This window comes from Mesoplodon mirus (assembly GCF_964341445.2).
Source record: "Mesoplodon mirus genome assembly, contig: HAP1_SCAFFOLD_3419, whole genome shotgun sequence".
Taxonomy (NCBI): domain Eukaryota; kingdom Metazoa; phylum Chordata; class Mammalia; order Artiodactyla; family Ziphiidae; genus Mesoplodon; species Mesoplodon mirus.
In genome coordinates, this window is record NW_028294013.1 from 3,514 (window position 1) to 23,423 (window position 19,910).

Here is a 19,910-nt window from a genome sequence, read left to right on the forward strand (position 1 = left end):
AATATTAAGATAGTGATGGAAAGAAAAGGAAGACTCACCTATTCTTTATCCTGCCTTTCGCGTATCCACTTGACGTGAGTGTTTCTAATACAGTTTCCAATTCCCGTAATCGACGCTGCAATACCCAAGATAACACCAAGATATTATTTCTGCCTACAAAAAACAATAGATAAAAAGAACGAAAGAAAAAAGCAATATTAAGATAGTGATGGAAAGAAAAGGAAGACTCACCTATTCTTTATCCTGCCTTTCCCGTATCCACTTGACGTGAGTGTTTCTAATACAGTTTCCAATTCCCGTAATCGACGCTGCAATACCCAAGATAACACCAAGATATTATTTCTGCCTACAAAAAACAATAGATAAAAAGAACGAAAGAAAAAAGCAATATTAAGATAGTGATGGAAAGAAAAGGAAGACTCACCTATTCTTTATCCTGCCTTTCGCGTATCCACTTGACGTGAGTGTTTCTAATACAGTTTCCAATTCCCGTAATCGACGCTGCAATACCCAAGATAACACCAAGATATTATTTCTGCCTACAAAAAACAATATATAAAAAGAACGAAAGAAAAAAGGAATATTAAGATAATGGTGGAAAGAAAAGGAAGACTCACCCATTCTCTATCCTGCCTTTCGCTTATCCACTTGACGTGTCCTTCATAGTACGGTTTCCAATTCCCGTCATCGATGCTGCCATACCCAGGATAACACCAAGATATTATTCTTGCCTACGAAAACAAAATAGCTAAAGAGAACGGAAGAAAGAAGAAGTATTAAGATAATGATGGAAAGAAAAGGAAGACTCAACCATTCTTTATCCTGTCTTTTGCATACCCACTTGACGTAAGTCTTTCGTAATACAGTTTCCAATTCCTGTCATCGACGCTGCAATACCTAAGATAACAGCAAGATATTATTTCTGCCTACAAAAAACAATAGATAAAAAGAACGAAAGAAAAAAGCAATATTAAGATAATGATGGAAAGAAAAGGAAGACTCACCCATTCTTTATCCTGCCTTTCGCGTATCCACTTGACGTGAGTGTTTCTAATACAGTTTCCAATTCCTGTCATCGACGCTGCAATACCCAAGATAACACCAAGATATTATTTCTGCCTACGAAAAAAAAATAGATAAAAGGAACAGAAGAAAGAAGAAGTATTAAGATAACGAGGGAAAGGAAAGGAAGGCTCACCCATTCTTTATCGTGTCTTTCGCGTACCCACTAGACGTGTCCTTCATAGTACGGTTCCCAGTTTCCGTCACCGACGCCGCAATACCCAGCATAACACCAAGATATTATTCTTGCCTACAAAAAAAATAGATAAAGAGAACGAAAGAAAGAAGAAGTATTAGGATAATGATAGAAAGAAAAGGAAGACTCAACCATTCTTTATCCTGTCTTTTGCATACCCACTTGACGTAAGTCTTTCGTAATACAGTTTCCAATTCCTGTCATCGACGCTGCAATACCTAAGATAACAGCAAGATATTATTTCTGCCTACAAAAAACAATAGATAAAAAGAACGAAAGAAAAAAGCAATATTAAGATAATGATGGAAAGAAAAGGAAGACTCACCCATTCTTTATCCTGCTTTTCGCGTATCCACTTGACGTGTCCTTCATAGTACGGTTCCCAGTTTCCGTCACCGACGCCGCAATACCCAGCATAACACCAAGATATTATTCCTGCCTACGAAAAAAAATAGATAAAGAGAACGAAAGAAAAAAGCAATATTAAGATAATGATGGAAAGAAAAGGAAGACTCACCCATTCTCTATCCTGCCTTTCGCTTATCCACTTGACGTGTCCTTCATAGTACGGTTTCCAATTCCCGTCATCGATGCTGCCATACCCAGGATAACACCAAGATATTATTCCTGCCTACGAAAAAAAAAAGATAAAGAGAACGAAAGAAAAAAGCAATATTAAGATAATGATGGAAAGAAAAGGAAGACTCACCCATTCTTTATCGTGTCTTTCGCGTACCCACTTGACGTGTCCTTCATAGTACGGTTCCCAGTTTCCGTCACCGACGCCGCAATACCCAGCATAACACCAAGATATTATTCTTGCCTACGAAAAAAAAATAGATAAAGAGAACGAAAGAAAGAAGAAGTATTAGGATAATGATAGAAAGAAAAGGAAGACTCAACCATTCTTTATCCTGTCTTTTGCATACCCACTTGACGTAAGTCTTTCGTAATACAGTTTCCAATTCCTGTCATCGACGCTGCAATACCCAAGATAACACCAAGATATTATTTCTGCCTACAAAAAACAATAGATAGAAAGAACAAAGAAAAAAGGAATATTAAGATAATGATGGAAAGAAAAGGAAGACTCACCTATTCTTTATCCTGCCTTTCGCGTATCCACTTGACGTGAGTGTTTCTAATACAGTTTCCAATTCCCGTAATCGACGCTGCAATACCCAAGATAACACCAAGATATTATTTCTGCCTACAAAAAACAGTAGATAAAAAGAACGAAAGAAAAAAGCAATATTAAGATAGTGATGGAAAGAAAAGGAAGACTCACCTATTCTTTATCCTGCCTTTCGCGTATCCACTTGACGTGAGTGTTTCTAATACAGTTTCCAATTCCCGTAATCGACGCTGCAATACCCAAGATAACAACAAGATATTATTTCTGCCTACAAAAAACAATAGATAAAAAGAACGAAAGAAAGAAGCAATATTAAGATAGTGATGGAAAGAAAAGGAAGACTCACCTATCTCTTCCACAATCACGTCGCGTTCGGAACCCTAACATTCCTATAGTTCTCTCAAAATAATCCTCTATTTTCAATAAACCAAGCTCCACAATGACGCCAATAAGGCGTTGGTCTCAAACTGGTAATATTTAGAAATTCTGTTCAAAACAATTTGTTTTACAATATGCACTTTGCACTTAAATTTACATCCACTTTGCATTTCATACAGTTAGCATTTTTACATAGCACTTGCAGCTCATAGATGAAAACAATTCTTCGTCTGAATGATCGTATCTTTCATATCCTGTTTCAAGCGTGATAGTTCGTCGAAATGGTCTCACCATTAACTGTAAACTCAATCATAATATTTTTCTAGTCTCTCCATTTCAGCATCATCATACAGCTTTATTCTAATCTGCTTTTCGGTGTGTTCCCTTCAGCGCCCAATGGATGAAATGCTCAGAAAATTCATCTCGTTTTTTTCCTGAGGTGCTTTAAGATGATAGGTGCTTCTCTATAGTTCTTAGTTAAAAGAACACTTGTATATCAGTGTAGTGTGTATATCACCTTTATAGAAAGCCTATTCCTAGGTAGCCTTCATTAATGTTTTCATCTTCTGAACTCTTTTCGGCTCATAAAACACAACTTTCTCTAGTCTGCATCTGGTCATCTCGCTTACAATTATCTTCTTAATTTTGTTCATAATTAATTCCTAATAACCTATCACTTCTGTGTCCCAAAAATTCCAATATTCTCGTTTGCAAATGACGTAAGGAATGATGTATTGTAGTGAATGCTTCGAAGCAAACCTACGTGTCATTTGGATTGTCGATCATTCTCATAGAAGAAAATTTATTTAACACTCATGAGAGAACCAGTTTAGCATTTGTATCACCACATTACACTTACGCTTCGACAAAGTGCGTAAATTTGTCGTGCATTATTACAATTGAATAAATCTCCATTCAAAAAACGGTGAATTTCCAAATAATCAACAAAATAGAGTTGCAGTGGTAGCGATGCCATTCATACTCAAATCATATCATGCCATCTTCTACATTTTCTTGCACAACCTCCGTCAAGAATTTAAGTTCTTTCTGAAATAAGGAGGAATGAGAAAAAGGATAAGAAACTGTAAGGAATCATGAGCACATTAGTAGAAATATTTATTTAAACAAAACTATCATTAGAACTCACAACTTTCTTTCTTCTCAAATTCCTTTCTCCTTATGTCAACTTGAAAGTTTTTAACATTTTCATATTTTCAACAACCATACGTCGTTCTTAAACTTCACACAGCATGTGATCCCTAAAAAGTGCAGTTGAATACACTGTAAAATATTATATTACGAAAATGATGATCGATTCAAAAGGTTAAGCACTGCTCATTGAAACACTCAGAAAACAATTACAACACAAACCTCTAATATGTCCATATATTGTCTATTTTGTGTCTCTTCAACTGTTCGTCCAATGTCTGCTGCAATAGGTGGTCCTCCAGTCGTCGAACGGCCACCAACAGCTAAGCTCGCTATCCGCTCAGTAGTTGATCTAGGGCAGAAGTAGTCGCATGGGCGAACCGCCCAGTGGCGGACTTGCGTTGTGAACTGACTGCGTGCATGTGCTCTGGCCTTTATATAGCGCTATGGAGAGTAAGGAGACGCAGACATTGATGACTGACGTGGTAGGACCTCATATCACATCAAATCAATATCATACAACGCGGATGTGAATGAATGGGAAGTAGAGCGGTCGGAAACATTTCACTCAATCAATAATGTGTACGGCGGTCGCGTTGGCGACTCCCATTGTGCGCTCGTTTCTCCACAGCCATCATCCACGAAAATCATGGGATTTTCGCGTGTGGATTTGTATATTGCTTAAGGGTGTTTGGTCTTGTGAATGTGATTAAATGCAGACCGAGTTGATTCATTGTGAAATCCTGGAATAGCCATTCTAGGAGGTGTTGCTAGTTGTTCACAGGCAAGCACCAGTTTTTCCTGTGGACTGAAGGAAACCAACTGATCACAGACCAGTCTGGTTATCAATTGCTCGCCCTCTGCGTGATGTGAGACTGTGGGCTAGATCGGGATCAAACCCGAGCCTTGTGCCCTTCTTATGAACGAAATCACTACTGTTGCGCTGAAGTATTAAGCGAATTAATCACACATATGTTAGCTTATTATTTTCCTCATCAGAACACACGATGTTGCTACAACAATGTTTTACAGTAGCTAGTGTTTGAAAATTTTAAAATTAAAGCCACTATCCTTACACAACAATCCAAAACAAAGTCGCGCAAAATTCTTCAGGCGTTTTGTACAAAATCAAAAAAACTCACAGATGAACAGCAGGTAGGAATGCTCCGTTATTCATGACCTTAGATTAATATCTTATTCTTCCTAGAAAAGCACATTTTTTAGCCGTATAAAGTGTGTCAGGTTAGTCTTCACCACTAAAAAAAAGTAAAACTTGAACAAAGCAGTGATTAGTGTCTAAAGAAGTTGTTTCCTGTTTCATTGGAATTCTATTGGAGTTATGAAATGATTTGGCTGATTAGATTTTACGTGAATTTGACCTTTAGAGGCTTTAATGCTGGTGATATTCGCCAGAACGTTAGCTATTGTGCATAAATATTTCAGCAAACCCTCGTGCTAACTTATTAAAAATATTTGTTAAAATGGGTAATCGTAACCCTTCACTCGTTGCGATTGTATCTAAAGACACCGATATAAACGTTTATTTCTTGATCTATTACATTAATTGACCATAATCAGAGTACTTGGTATTCTCAGTGTTCTCAAATTATCTACTGAGAAGTAGCCGTAAGAATGCCTACGGGCATGGTCTCTCCTTAGCAAATAGGATTTAATTGTCATTAGATTTCATTCGATGTGATAAATCATTTATACTCTATGGAATATATAAATACGGAATCAATACAAGAATTCCAAAATATACTCAATATACCTAACCTAACGAAAATCCAAATGTTGACAAAAATGTGGTTGGAGTGTGGACAATTGTAGCGAACAGTAAATAGTATACAAAACCAAGCAATACATCAAATCCTCCTCAATAAGACTTAAATCCCATACTCTACATATCTCCTAGGCAATAAAAAAGCATGAAAATAAAAACAAGAAAAACTGTCGACCCACCATTGCGATGACATGGGTTAAGTGAATGAACTGTGAATGGACGAGTTTCTCCAGTCAACACGAAATCAGCCGTAGTCCAAAACGGCGGCCGCAACGCGTCCCGTTTGCGTTAAACGTGACAGTTCAACGGCTTTTCTTCTTATTAAATATTCCTATGAAGTATTAAAAAGCTAGGTGAGTTTTGGCATTTACCTCTCTTCTTCGTCTAAGAAGCTTCTGTTGTCGTGTTTGAAATTGCGAACGGCTGCGCTTCGTTATGTGTTAACATTATTTTTTCAGTGATAAGCGCAGTGATAGCAAAGCCGCCTTCTCAAACGATTCCAAGAATGTTTTATTACATTCTCACATAATACACGTAATCGGTTAAGTAAAACGACATTTTGAAGGTAAGTTGAATTTCGCATAAACGAAATTTCATATTTGTTTTGGTAATTGGGATGGCTCAAAATTGTTTCAGACGGCTGCCAGAATTCGTCACGACCCAATGTTGAAAACAGGTTAGATGATAGTCAGTATGTATGTGTAATGCTGTATTTTAAAATGATGTTATCATAAGGACTAACACGATTAGAGCGCGTTATCCGACTACATTGGTGTTTTTATTAGGAGAAACCTTCATAGATTGTTACTTTTTTTGCATTGCTAGAATGTCTTTCTTTATCATTGTAAGCCCTCAACATGCCACTAAATTGACTGATGGAAATAATCGTTCATTTAAAATAAGTTTAGGAGTTTATTTCGTCAAGTGTACGTTCTTTGGTTTTACACTTAGATGTGAGTGTAGAAATATTGCGCAACTGAAAAGATGAAAGCAGCTCCACTGAACTTTATTATGAATAAAATGCTCTTTTTCGGAGTATTCATGTCCAAATGTTCATTTGCTTCGTTTTTTTGTTTCCATCAACCTTTTATTGGTCCATTATAATTTACAGATCTGATCACCGATAAACTTCAATAATCATTTGAAATACTTTCAAACCGACAATTCCACTGAGAGGCAAGTTTACATTTTGCCGATACATGGTGATAGGTTTGTTTTCGGCTCCCGCTTATTTTTCGTTTCATCAGTCTTAATGGGGCGCGTGTAGCGCAGTGGTTAGAGGTGCCCTGCAATGCACACTGGGTTCGATCCCGCCCCCAGGCTCACCAAGCCTTCCATCCCTCCGGGGTCGGCAAATTGGTACCAGACTTGTCTGGGAGGATAAAAACACTGACTTGACACATCGGCTGGCCCCCGCAAGTCATTGTATAGGCCACATATGCATTCAATCACCTCTGCGATGTCAAATGAAGTCGAATGCAGTTGGCGCATCCCTCAGGGATTGATCAACGCCGACCACTTTATCCTTTTATTGGTGTTTCTTGTTCGTTCATGCCTGTAGCTTTCATTTACTAAGCTTTATAATGCTTTTTTTTTCAGAGACCGTCCTCACAGTGTTTAACCACAAGTTTTATGGTATTAACCGATCACGGTGGAGAACATAAATGGCGATGTTGTGGCCTTGAAATCAGACTTCGGTAACGAACAATACTTTCGATCACACCGACTATGTTATTACATTACTGTCACTATTCAGCTTTCAAGAGTGTTATGTAAGGTGGAATTCTATCGATTAGGAAATAACGCTGGACTGTTGCCACCATTGAAACTCAATTTTTACTTTATTAATTGAAACATATATAAAATAGTTCTTATTTTTACAGCCCTTCTTGGTTTTAGGCGAATGCCAAGAGTTCGTTAGCGCAGTTGACGCGCTCAATTCCACTTCTAATTTATTTGTTCGTTCAGCCTTCTAATATTTGAATTTCTTAACGCTTAAATATTTGTATTCCATATTTATTCCACGATTCCCTCATTACTGCTTCCTTCTATTGATTGTGAAAGTGACGGTAATCTAAATGATCATAGTATTATAATGGAAACTAGTTGTTAAAAATTTTATTTTAAATGATGCTCAACCGCAAATGGTTGTGAATGTGGAGATTCAGTCTACAATGAAGAGAAAATGTGGAGTACATCTTTAACATTTTGTTTGTATTTCTTTTTCAGTAGCCATTAAATCCGAAGATGTTTTTACATGTCATTAAGTCAACCCTATTTTTTAAGTGAAACAATAGTACAGCAATGATTTGGTTGGGGAATGAAAATATAAGTGAAAGTTATTGTGGTTGTAAAACGTTGTAGTTCATTCTCCTTGAAATTCCTGAAATTAACAGTTCTCCTTATTTGTTAATAACTTGAACATAATATGCTACTTGTATGTTTTTTTTTTAATTTTTTTTCTTGTAACTGCTGTCATATTGCATTAAGTTTCAGCAGTAGTAGCAACTGTGGTTTTTTATCTTATACTAAAAAGACTGTGAATTGTTACAATTTACGAGTGTTGTCTATCAATTCCTTATAAAGCACATAATTTGCTAGTATTATAAGGTTTTTAATGAATGTCTTGAAATTTTGAGGTTCTGGTACGTTTCGAATGGAAGCAGCAAATCTTTATAGTTGGCCGTTTGATCGTCGCTGTCAGAAAATTAGTTTTTTAATTGAAATTGCTACAGAGCTTATTGGTTCGTCTTCTTTTACGTAGTTTTTTAAATTTTCCGTTTCCTTTCTATATGAAAAGACAGTTTGAGAAATGTGGTAGCAAAAAGATAATGGAACTCAAAATAGAAGAGAGTGCTTTATTTCTCAGATCAATATCTGGTATTCAGCAACTTGTTTCTCTTCGGAAATGTTTCTCTGTGCTCTATGTTCAGCGTTTTTTTTTTCGCAATTTACATAATAACATCTAGTTCTACAACTTTTATTTTAGGAACTTCAAGTTAGAGTTCATTGCAAATTTTTGAAATAGTGACATCTGCGGGAGTATTTTCATTCCGCTCTGCGTACCTGTCGCAAAAAGATATTGAAGTGTGATATTCTCATTCCTTCGTTATCTTATATTGACTTTGTTTGTTTCTTCTATATTTTTATGATACAGAACTCGTTTGTGAAAATTTTTATTCACTATGTAATTTTTAACATTTTCCATATTGACCATCTCTTTTCCTTTTTACTACGAAAGCATACTATTAGCATTGGTTTTTTTCATCTATTTTATAACGCATACTTGTTCATCATCTCGTTTTCAAAATGAGCAGTAGTGTAGAATTGTTGGATAGAGGTGTAGATAAATCATAGTTTTTTTTTCGTAACAAACTTTTATCCTCTAAAACCTCGAGCTTTTTTTGGATTAACAGTGCATGTTGTTCGTGAAGGTTATTTTCTTTTTTGTTACAATCATCTCCAAAAAAACACGTCAAAATGCATCGGAAACTCCAACAAAATGCAGAGTTTTGTTTTAGACATGTGTTAGTTTTAAATACAGCTTCTTAAAATTTGTGACTAGCTAATAATTTTCTGTTAATTATTAGGCACTAGTAAATTATTTTTATTTGCAGTATGTTAAAAGTTAAAAGTGCTGGTAGCATAAAATTCTGTCAACTAGTCTGCAACGAATTGTACACCAATTGGTGTGCCAATTTTAATTCATCGTGATTCTGATAGCAGATTTTGTTTTCGAAGTGATTTATGAGCTCCAAGCTATCGACAATTATTGTCTGTGGCTTGTTGAAGAATTTTTCATTAACTAACCAACCGCGAATGGTACAATGCTACCACGTTTAGAAGGTTTGAGTAATAAATTTAAGCGAACTTTTGTTGATGATTTGATATTTTTGTTCTTAATGGTACAAATAATGTTGATGGAGTAATTTGTTGCTACGGTCCATGATTCTAAGGACGACTGTAGACTGGATCAGAATCGAGCTGCCACAAGCGGTGAATTGGTCGACTAACTTGGTGTGGAGGTATCCAGCTCAAAGACAGACGATAATAGAACAAATTCAATCATTATTTCACAAAATTAGTCTTCCAAAAGGTTTTTTTGTTATGAAAGAGTTCAAATTAGGCTAATGTGAAAACATTAATGTGTCTACTATTATATGGATGCAGGTAATATATGCATTTTAACTTAGATTACGGAGAAAAAATCAGTTACGGCATATCTACCAACCATTTATGTGGATGGATAAACTTATAAGATATTTTTGATGTTTTCTTGACTATCATTTGCTAGTTAGTCTATGATTTTTTTCCACGATGATCTGGTTTCAAGTGCTGCGGTCTGGTTTCAAGTGCTGTGGTTTTTTCATGTACGATGTCGAACATACATATATCTGAGGTTCTGAATAACTGAATCTCGGCCGGAGAACAACGGGGGCAATTGCAAAATGCTTGTTCTTGAATTTACAGCTATTGGTCAACAATTGTTACGTGTTCCATTCCTTGAACTGCGGAAATCCATTTTATTTGTAGGTCGATATGACTTCTAAGTAGGAATAACGCTTTCATAACTTGATAACTGCTTATAATATGAATCATAATGACGAAATTCAGATTAACAAATCCTGTGTGCATAATTTTGACGACACGAAATGTTTATTTTGGTCGTTACTGTGCATATTTTTGTGTATCATCGGGTGTTATATTTTATGGCAGAAATGGCAATTTATTTGAAAACGCTCTTTAAAGAGCATTTGAATCGGGGTCCAGAGATCCGTTTCGTGAAATCTAGTAAAGGATTTCTCTATGTTCTCATAATTGTTCATGCACGATGTGTCTGTTGCAGTGCTGTTTTATTTACTTATATCTCGATCAAAATGAATGCATTCCTATCTCCGTGAAAAGTGTGGACTTCGTTTTCCTTCCAGTCAGGTTCTACTATCGTTTCACTACGGATGGGATTATGTGTACTATTAGTCCTCGGATTTTGTTTTTTGCGCATCATCTGGGAAGCAGTTTTTTTTCAATGTTATGGTATCTTGGCTTAAGATCATTTCTGATTTCCTCGCTTTTTCTGTGAAATAAAACTTGTTATTCTATAAACCTACATAACTGTAGTGCAATGAAGTCCTTTCGAGCATGGAGACTTTTTTAAACATATTCTATGTTGAAGCAGGTTAAACGATATGCTTTGATTTCATTTCACTTTTTCGGTTGTTTCTCTTGCTGTGCAAGTTTCTTCGAGATGTCTTTTGTATTGATTCAACAATCTCCCTATCGAGGATTTGTAGAAGATTCGTTTAAAAGAACGTTCTCTACCCGTCATAGTTTACTAAAACATGTTTTCCATCGATTGCTCGCCTCTGAGGCTATTTATTTGCTTATTGTACAATTGAATAAGAACCAGAGTAGAGTTTTTGTTTTTGGGTTCGACTGCTGCTAGAAGATTTTTGATTTTATTCATGAAGGTCGTTGAATGTCAGTCAAGTCTAGAATCCTAGGATAACCGCGCCAGAGCGTTCCCAGTTCTTCGTCATGGTCCCTCACGAGTTTCACTAATTAAAGGGAGCTAGTGGGTCCAGGCAAGTCTGTTACCAATTTCCCCACCCCAGAAGGATGAAAGATTCGGTGGTATCGAACTATCGCCTATTTCGTGAATACCCTCGTTATGAACAGCTGAATGCACGCCAGTTATTATGTTATCCACAGTGAATGACGGAATCCTTTCCCTTAACTCATCAAAGCCAGCATATTATTTATAAGCAACTACAACAAGGTAAAGAAATGGAATTATATGGGAATATATAAGTGTACAGCAATTGCGTGTTCTATGCAAAAATTGTTCGCTGTGGAACGTTATTATTATTATTATTATATTATTTTAATGTAGGGACGTTACTTCTATGAAAGAAATGTAATTTGTCTGTGTAGGCGGTTATAAACCGTAGATTGCAAGGTTAATATTTTTAGCACAATGTTCAAAATTTCAGTAAAAGTTGGCGATTATATGCATCAATAACCGTTTCTATACGCGCGCTGTAAAAACACTGACCAGCGCACATTTTGTGAACACCAAATCACTACAAATCCTTAATTTTTTAAAGCACATAAAGATCTCTGGTGGGCTATATAAGAATTTCACAGCCATAGTATCACTATTCTGTAAACATTTTACAGCCATACCCAGCTATTCTGTAAACACAATAAGGTCGACGTAGAGAGTGACATAATGATACCAATTATTACTTTAAAATTCGAGGAAATTTGCTAAATATTTTCATCTTTTCGAATGTTTTGCATCGGAAAAAACTAGACGTTGTTCCGAAGTCAGCGACAATTTGAAAAATTGAAAAATTATTTCATTAACCATGTCTTCATAACTAGAATTAGTGGCGACTGTTTTCAGATTGATGTATCAGCAGGTGGTGATTTCGAATTTGCTTATAAATAAAATAGTATCATATTGGTGATATGGAAGAAAATTTTGTTAGATGTCTTCTTTATACCTAGCTGCGTGCTAGTTCTGTGTTTCAAGTGTTGACACTAAAATGTGAACCAATTTTTTTCATACATTCAGAACTTCTATTGTTAGAACTACATGTTTTCCTGCTTTATTAATTATTTTTAAGTTTTAAATTATTTCTCGTTACAACTATGGCTTGTGCACTAATTTTGCTGATGTCTATTCGCATTACAATGTTTTTCCTTTTTCACTTTTATACGAGGGTTTTTTTTCCTCGTTATATATGCACTGTTTACATTTAAACAACGAATACTTTTATTCTTAATTTCGCAAGGAATGAGAAGAATGTTCCGGGGGTGAGGAGAATTTATGATACCGTATTTTAAAATTACTGCGATTAACACTCCTATATGCCACCATCTCTTTTTACTCCTAAGTGAATAATCTGTGTTATCAGCGTCTAATAACGTTATACATCTTTGATTTTTTAATGGTACTCCTGTTTCAATAATCTTGTGTTTGTGTAATTGTTCACCATGTGTAATTTTGATAAAAGAATTATGTTTTAATTGTTATATATTTGCTAATGTACACCATGTTGTTGATTCCATACTTCCTTTGTTTGAATATGAAGTCCACTTTCTTGCCTTTCTGTATTTATACGACGTATACTATTTTTTATGAAAAGATCGTTCTCGAAATAAACATCTACTGAAGTATCTGAAAACTTATTTTTCATCTGCCATTTCAGTGCGATCTCCATTATACGATATTTGAGTTAGGAGTCATGCTTGCCCGCGTTTTATATTACATGTCCTTTTGTATTTTTTTATCATTATAAACAGAATTAGAAATGCATTGATCTGAAGAAGAAGTTATATTACACGCCATTTGTGCTCGTTCTGACGCATTTTGTCTATTCACCAACATTTCCAGTTAATGGACATTTTCTTTGACGCGTTTTTTCCTTATCTCCTCATGTTCCTCATCTAACCAAGCAGTTCACATAGAAAAATTGTGAGAGATTGTGGCTCTGAAAGACTGTTGCATGTAAAGCCTTTATTACGTGCAATGTTTCTTCCATAAATTTCTGCAACATCTATTGCATAAATGGCTACGGATTTTACCTGTCAATGGCAGAAACATATGACAGAGAGATACTATGCGGGTTTCTGTTCAACACTAATTTAATATTTTCGTGGTGACGTACCAATAAGACAAACATGTTGCGGTAATTTTGAAGAAAAAAAGAGTTTAGTCTCGGAAACACATCAAATTGAAAGCTCCTGTTCACCTTTATCTTAAACACATTCGACAATTGAGACCTCTGACAAATATGGTTATCATTTTATCATTTCATGATTGCATTGATTATAAAAAAGTTCTTGAGAGGACCGTTGATATGTGGCATTATGACATTAGTATCCGAACAACTTAATATTATAGTGTATAGAAGAACTAACGTGCATATAGTTCGCATTAATCAATCTGTTTGCAAATAGTGGAATAATATTTTTTAAAAAGCGATTGTCTTTCAACCTCGGTTCAAATGTCTAGCACTTTACTGTTTTTATTTTTGCAAAAAAAGATTAGAAGTCCAAGATATCTGTTCATAATCTTTATGCACTACGAAAACTTCACTTGATAGCGTATAATAGAGTGGTATTTCGTAGTCAATGACCAATCGTAGTTTGGACATCTCTCACAAAAATTTATCGTCATTTGTAAACCTCACTCTACATCTCTATTCAGCTAACCTACATATTCAGCTAACCTACATGTTGCTCATAAGTGCAGTCGAAAGCGATTAAACAAAGGCAGGATCATTTGGCCGAGACTGTTAAAGTATAAAGTTATCAGTCGTTCATAAACATCTTAAGAAAACCCTGTTTTGTACTTTCACATTCACATTAATGAGAAAAAGCAGTCGGATGACAAAGACTAGCGCAATGATCTTTCGTTCTTTTACTCTGTTTATTTGTGCTTTTTTTATTACAAATTCTACTCTAAATTTGAATGGTAGTGATTACGACGGTAATTCATGACACAAGGCGCTGGTTCGATTTTATCCCGTACCCACGAAGGGTCCTATAACTCCAGGGTTAGGGAATTCGTACCAAATTGATCTGGGACTAGATTCCTGCAATCCGCAAAATCTGATGACTGCCTGCGATGAAAAAATGGGAACGGCCAAGCACGGCTATACCAGGCTTCGACTGAGAATCAACACTACCAGCGTTCAGTGATGTACATACAAAAGATCGAAAATCCTTTAGCAAAAGCCGAAACTACACAAAATTCTAAACATTTTGTTAATGATGGATACGAGGAATACGAATTGGTAAAACCCACTGATGCTCAACTGTCTTAACATGAAAAGTATAACCGAAAGATGTGAAAAATGTAATGAAACTACGAAATAGTGAGTTTCTAAAGGTAAGGAACTATGGAGATGAAAAGCCTTAAGCAATGCTTCTTATGATACTTGTTAACGAGAGCGTGCTTTGTTATTTTGATTTGCTATATAGTAGCAATAGAAGCATGAGAAGAACCTTTTTCTCCACATGCTTGAACAAAAGCGAATAGAAAACGAACCTTAGGATATTTCGTATATCCAGTTTGTTCAGTGCATCCACGCTCTGCCAGTCAGGCCTCCAATGTTGTACATAGATCTTTGTTGAGCAAAGAAATAATCCAAGTAAAGCTGCATGTACAAATACTGCATATGTCTAAATTGATCATTCAGAATAAACTTCTTATGCTTTGACTTTATGGAGATTTCCTATTTTATGAAACAGCTCAGTGTTAAGGTTCTTAGCAACCCATGAGAATAAGGAGATTCCATTGTAGAATCCGGCGAGCTACCCGAACATGTTTTTGTGCTCAAAAAATACCGACAAAAGATATACTACAAGATAACGGTGTTGTTCACTTTACAGCTTAGTCGAGAGGTTTCGTGTTTAACAAGAACGAATGTATAGTTTACTGGTGCTTTCTCGAGTTACTCGACCACTAAGGAGACACCAGTAATTATAAATGACAATATGCAAGGCCTCCCTGCCTTACAATAACCTAGCCTACTCTTTTGTTGTTTTTACTTTTATTTCGAATAGACCATAAATAACAATGGATCTAGTGTTTTATGGAAGCTGTGAATTTTATAATTAAATAGTGGTAAATACATACCTCGGCAGGTCTTCCTAAAAACAGTAGACCATCACCAATGTGGTAGTAAAACCTGTAAAAATTTGAAATTTGCAGAAAATAACGAAATAAATGGAGTGAAATCTTCAACCATCAGTAGACAAAAATTCGCAAAAAATCTGAGCTATAGAAATGTTTAATCGAAAACATGATCGCTTTGCATCGGTGATTTGGTCCCCCCGAGGCGAAGGTTTTTTTCATATTCGCTACCCCCTGTTCTACGTTGTCTTCATCAACCTAAACATACAAGCGAAGGAATAGCTAGTTTGTTATGGATTTGAAAGATGAATCTGATACAAAAACACTGCCAAAGTTGTCAATCAACTTTTTAGTAAATTTTATTTTAATAAGTGGAATTGATGTGAGAACGAACCCTAATTATGTAACCGTAGTACGCCAGTACAATACCACTGGTATGGTCATGCTCGATGATCTGAATAAAAACAATTTTAGAAAAGGTGAAGGTGTAAAATCTAACAAGCAAAGTTGTGTGAAAGAGAAAAAACGTCTTTCAACATAAAAGGAATATACATCGTGTTCGTCTTCAAACCTCTTCATCTTAATAAATGTTAACGCAACATTCACTTGATGTTGTCCTTCATTCGGAAATCTGAATTTGTTTCATTTCTATACGTGAAAATGAATGTGCAAACGAAGCATAGGATGGATTCGAATTAAAGTAAGAAGCGTGCCTGTCAAAAATGCTTCCATGAGTTAAAAGACATCTATAGAAATCACCACGAAAGCTGGATAACTCGATTAGTCGCTGTGCAACTTCGCTGAAAAGGTCTTCTTCCTTAATAGAATTGTGTCATTTCGGTACTACATGCATGATAACTTATTTCTTCCAAAGTGATCTGCTCTGCATACACTTGTTATCACGAGATAAATGATATAAAAACACCAACGGAATCGTCATTCACAAATCTCTCACAGATTCCACTATTGTCATGAGATTAGATTCTAATTTTCACTATACAATTCTTTATTCGAAGATTTCCTCCATTCAGAAGTGTTTAGAGACGTTATAGCCGAATATAATAAGCGGATTTCCAAACTGCGTTTATAGGATTTCCCACTAACACAAACGTAATGAATGACTGGAGCTCATATGGAGCCATAAGGAAAGAGAGCACAAAGCGTTCGGCCACAATCAATTTCGTAGAAGTCCACCACTCATCCAAATTCACTAAGGATGCAATGGTGATTCAATGCACAGAATTATATAATGACTGTTAATGTATAATTACTTGTGAAATTGTACGAAATGGATGTTTCAAGTCAGCATTTCTATCTTTCAGACTAATCTTGCCTGGAATGCATGACTGAATTAACGACTCTGCGTGTATTGTAAGATATCTCTAACCATTGCGCTACATTAAACAAATATCCTTTCATTCGACTGGACAGATGGGTGTCTCACAATGTGTCGCTGGTTGAGGGTACCCCGCTTATGTAGGATTTTTTGAAGTTTAAAATTTCGTTTTAATTTTTTTTCAGAATTTTATTACATGGAAGTATGAAATTCAACTAATATGTGGTAAAAACTGTATATACCGTTCAGGCGGTGTGCAATGTAACACATCATTTAGAGGTGCCTTAAAATTCAAACCTGATCGGTCGCTTTTGTCGACCCAGCGCCCCAGCTCACTAAACCTTAAATCACTCCATGGTCGATAAATTGGTACTGAACTTCTTTAAGATGATAAAAACACTGACTTGATACATGGATAGGCCAGTGCAAATGATTATATAGGACAACTATGCATGCAACCAAATCCACGATTCTTGTTGAAATCGAATGCATTTCTTTTCCATCATATCATCCTTTTCTATTAAGTCTATAGAGCAAACCCTCTTCTGCAAACTCTCAACTCTTAATGTTCACTACCACGTTAATGTAAAAATTGTCGCCAACTCTCAAAAAAACCTTTTGCGCTAATGCGAAAATACGGGACCCATAAACAGATTGCATTGCGCCTAAGAATATCGATGAGGAATATGACAGCGTTGTTTTCAACCTCATCAAAAGCACTATAAAAGCCGATAATTATCACCAAGCACTGGGTTTCTTTTAAAGGAGCGTATGCAGGGCAGTGGTAACAGGAGCCCTGCAATTCACACTGAACCGGTAGGAGGTTCGATCCCGCACTTCACGCTCACTATGCCCTTCATCCCTCTGTAATCGGCAAATTGTTTGGGAGGATAAAAACACAGACTTGACACATTGGCTGGCATCCGCAAATCATTGTATAGACCCGATATGCATTCAATAACGTCTACGATGTCACGGCTACGTAGAAGCTCGTATTCCAATTCTCAGAACTTCGTTCACCAAATCGTTAGAGTTTAACAGTACAGCTTGTGCGATGTGTGATCTGTCCTTGTCGTGCAACACAATGTGGTTTCGTTATACTGATCTATACCAGTCACAGATGATGAAGTACTTGCTCGGTTTGTTGATTATCTAGTAGTTTTGTTAAGTTGTTATAATTGTTGATTTCATCGGTACAGCAGAAACATATATTACATTTTTCATCATGCTTAACCATGCAATAAAATATTCACCTCACCGTATGATTTCTCTCTGAGAGAAAGAATTTGCTTCACATTATAAAAAAAACGTTACACACAGGATAAGCGTTGCCAAACACGTTTGAATGAGAACAATCGAACACTCAACAGGAATTCATTTAAATTTATTAGGCATCCCATGCCATGGTTTGCAAACAAAGAACGAGAGTAATGAGGACAACGTATTAATTTATACCGATATTTCCTTCAATAGTATGAGTAAACTGCTTGGTATTATAAGCTTAACCTAGTAACTCACTATCTTTATATTCTTCCGGTGCGTGAAGACCACCAACATGGCTCACGATGGCATATTCCACAAGAGCCTGATAATTCATCTACCTCGATATTTTTATAACACCCCTTCATTTCACAATATACGTTGAACCTTAAAAAATGAATGAAACAAGTCATCTACATTTATATATAATGCAATAAGCCGTCAGCTGCAATAGATTGATGTGAGCTATACAATGGATTTCATAAACCTATAATGTTTTATCAAATTTCATTATTGACTGCCTAATTATTTTTATCCGCAGTGTGATTATTAATCGAAATGCAACTGCATCTATGCTTTGCAAACTCTGGACGGTGTGAACTTTCAGCCCGCGATTGTTCTATTCGAGGAGTCACGAGTTATCCACCACACCATCCATATCCCTTGCTTTGCTTTGCTTTCAGCACGTTTTTGTTTTTATCAGTGTTGTCAGCAATCACCCGTCAATGAGATGATCTGGGATGCACAAATCGGCCTTAAGCACCAGTTAAGCTGAAGCTGCAGTTAATTTAGAATGCTATTACAAGTTGATAACATTGTATATTACATATATCATGTAATTTTCCTGCATTATGCACTGTTTTACGAAATCCATTTGATTGTCATGATAGATCACGACTATGGTATTGGAAGGGTGGATATAAAAAAAGCCAAATAAACTCAATACAACCTGTAAAACCTTTTCAAAAGATGAGAGCAGTGTGGTCCGATGGTGAACTTTGGTGTAAAACGAAACAAATCATAGTAAGATATACTTATAGGTGCATAAAACAAAGACTATGCAATTTTGTAATGTCAGTAATTCTAGAAATCCTCTAAATATCGGAAATTTACCGTTTACTGCCAAAAAGGCATTTATTGCTTAAAGTTGCGAACGAATTCAACATCTTTTCTTTCAGGTCTTCGAAATTATTGGTGTCCGCAATGTGTTACACTGAAAAGCGTCTCAGCCGGTGATTTTATCATGTAATAAGTGGCTTCAATTTTAAAATCCGCATTCAGGATCTTAATCTAAGAACTACCCATCATCGAAGTGACGTACTCTACTTACTCTACTTACAACCCTACCTACATTTCTCCTTTTCACATATACAGACTCTTTCGAGTCACTCCAAAAAATAGCTAGGAGGCGAAATACCACCTTCTCACAGTGGCGCCACCCCGCCTCGTCTTTGACGGATACAGGCGTGGATAAAAAGCTTCATGTATTGGGTTACGTACCCATGCCATTTCCAGTGGCATAGTGATGCTCCGTGTATTTTGACGTAATCGACAATCCTAGCAAAGAGCGCTTTCACTGATGAGCGAAGACCCACCTACGGGTTAGATGACACCGTATTTCAAACACAGAACATTTCCTTACTAGGAAAAGAATTTTGCATCTCAATGGCATCTTGTTGCTAGCTGCTTTTGCCGAAGATTTTGTGGACATAATTCTGCATGGAATCACAAAAACAATAATAGCCGATGTATTTTCAAATTAAATGAATCGTCGATAAGGATTTACTTCTCGTGTTGTTTGAACTCCACACGTTCTTGCCATCGAATAATAATAGAAAGCTATTAAAATCTATGTCTTTACTATTATTGTGAGAGAATTGCGTAAATCCTTCACATTCTTAATTTCAACTCCAATATTAGACAGATTACTCAAAGAGTATCACAAGCATTCGGAACCAGCGTGAG

General features: G+C 36.1%; 1 long non-coding RNA gene across 1 annotated transcript; it reads right to left on the minus strand.

Annotated features, from left to right (window-relative positions):
- Positions 1-3,591: 3,591 nt before the first annotated feature.
- LOC309798429 lies at positions 3,592-4,266 on the minus strand. The gene is made up of 3 exons (XR_014293127.1): positions 4,143-4,266; positions 3,919-4,030; positions 3,592-3,818 (listed from the first exon to the last, which is right to left on the minus strand). It is a non-coding gene; the product is annotated as an uncharacterized lncRNA (long non-coding RNA).
- Between the last annotated feature and the right edge of the window lie 15,644 nt (positions 4,267-19,910).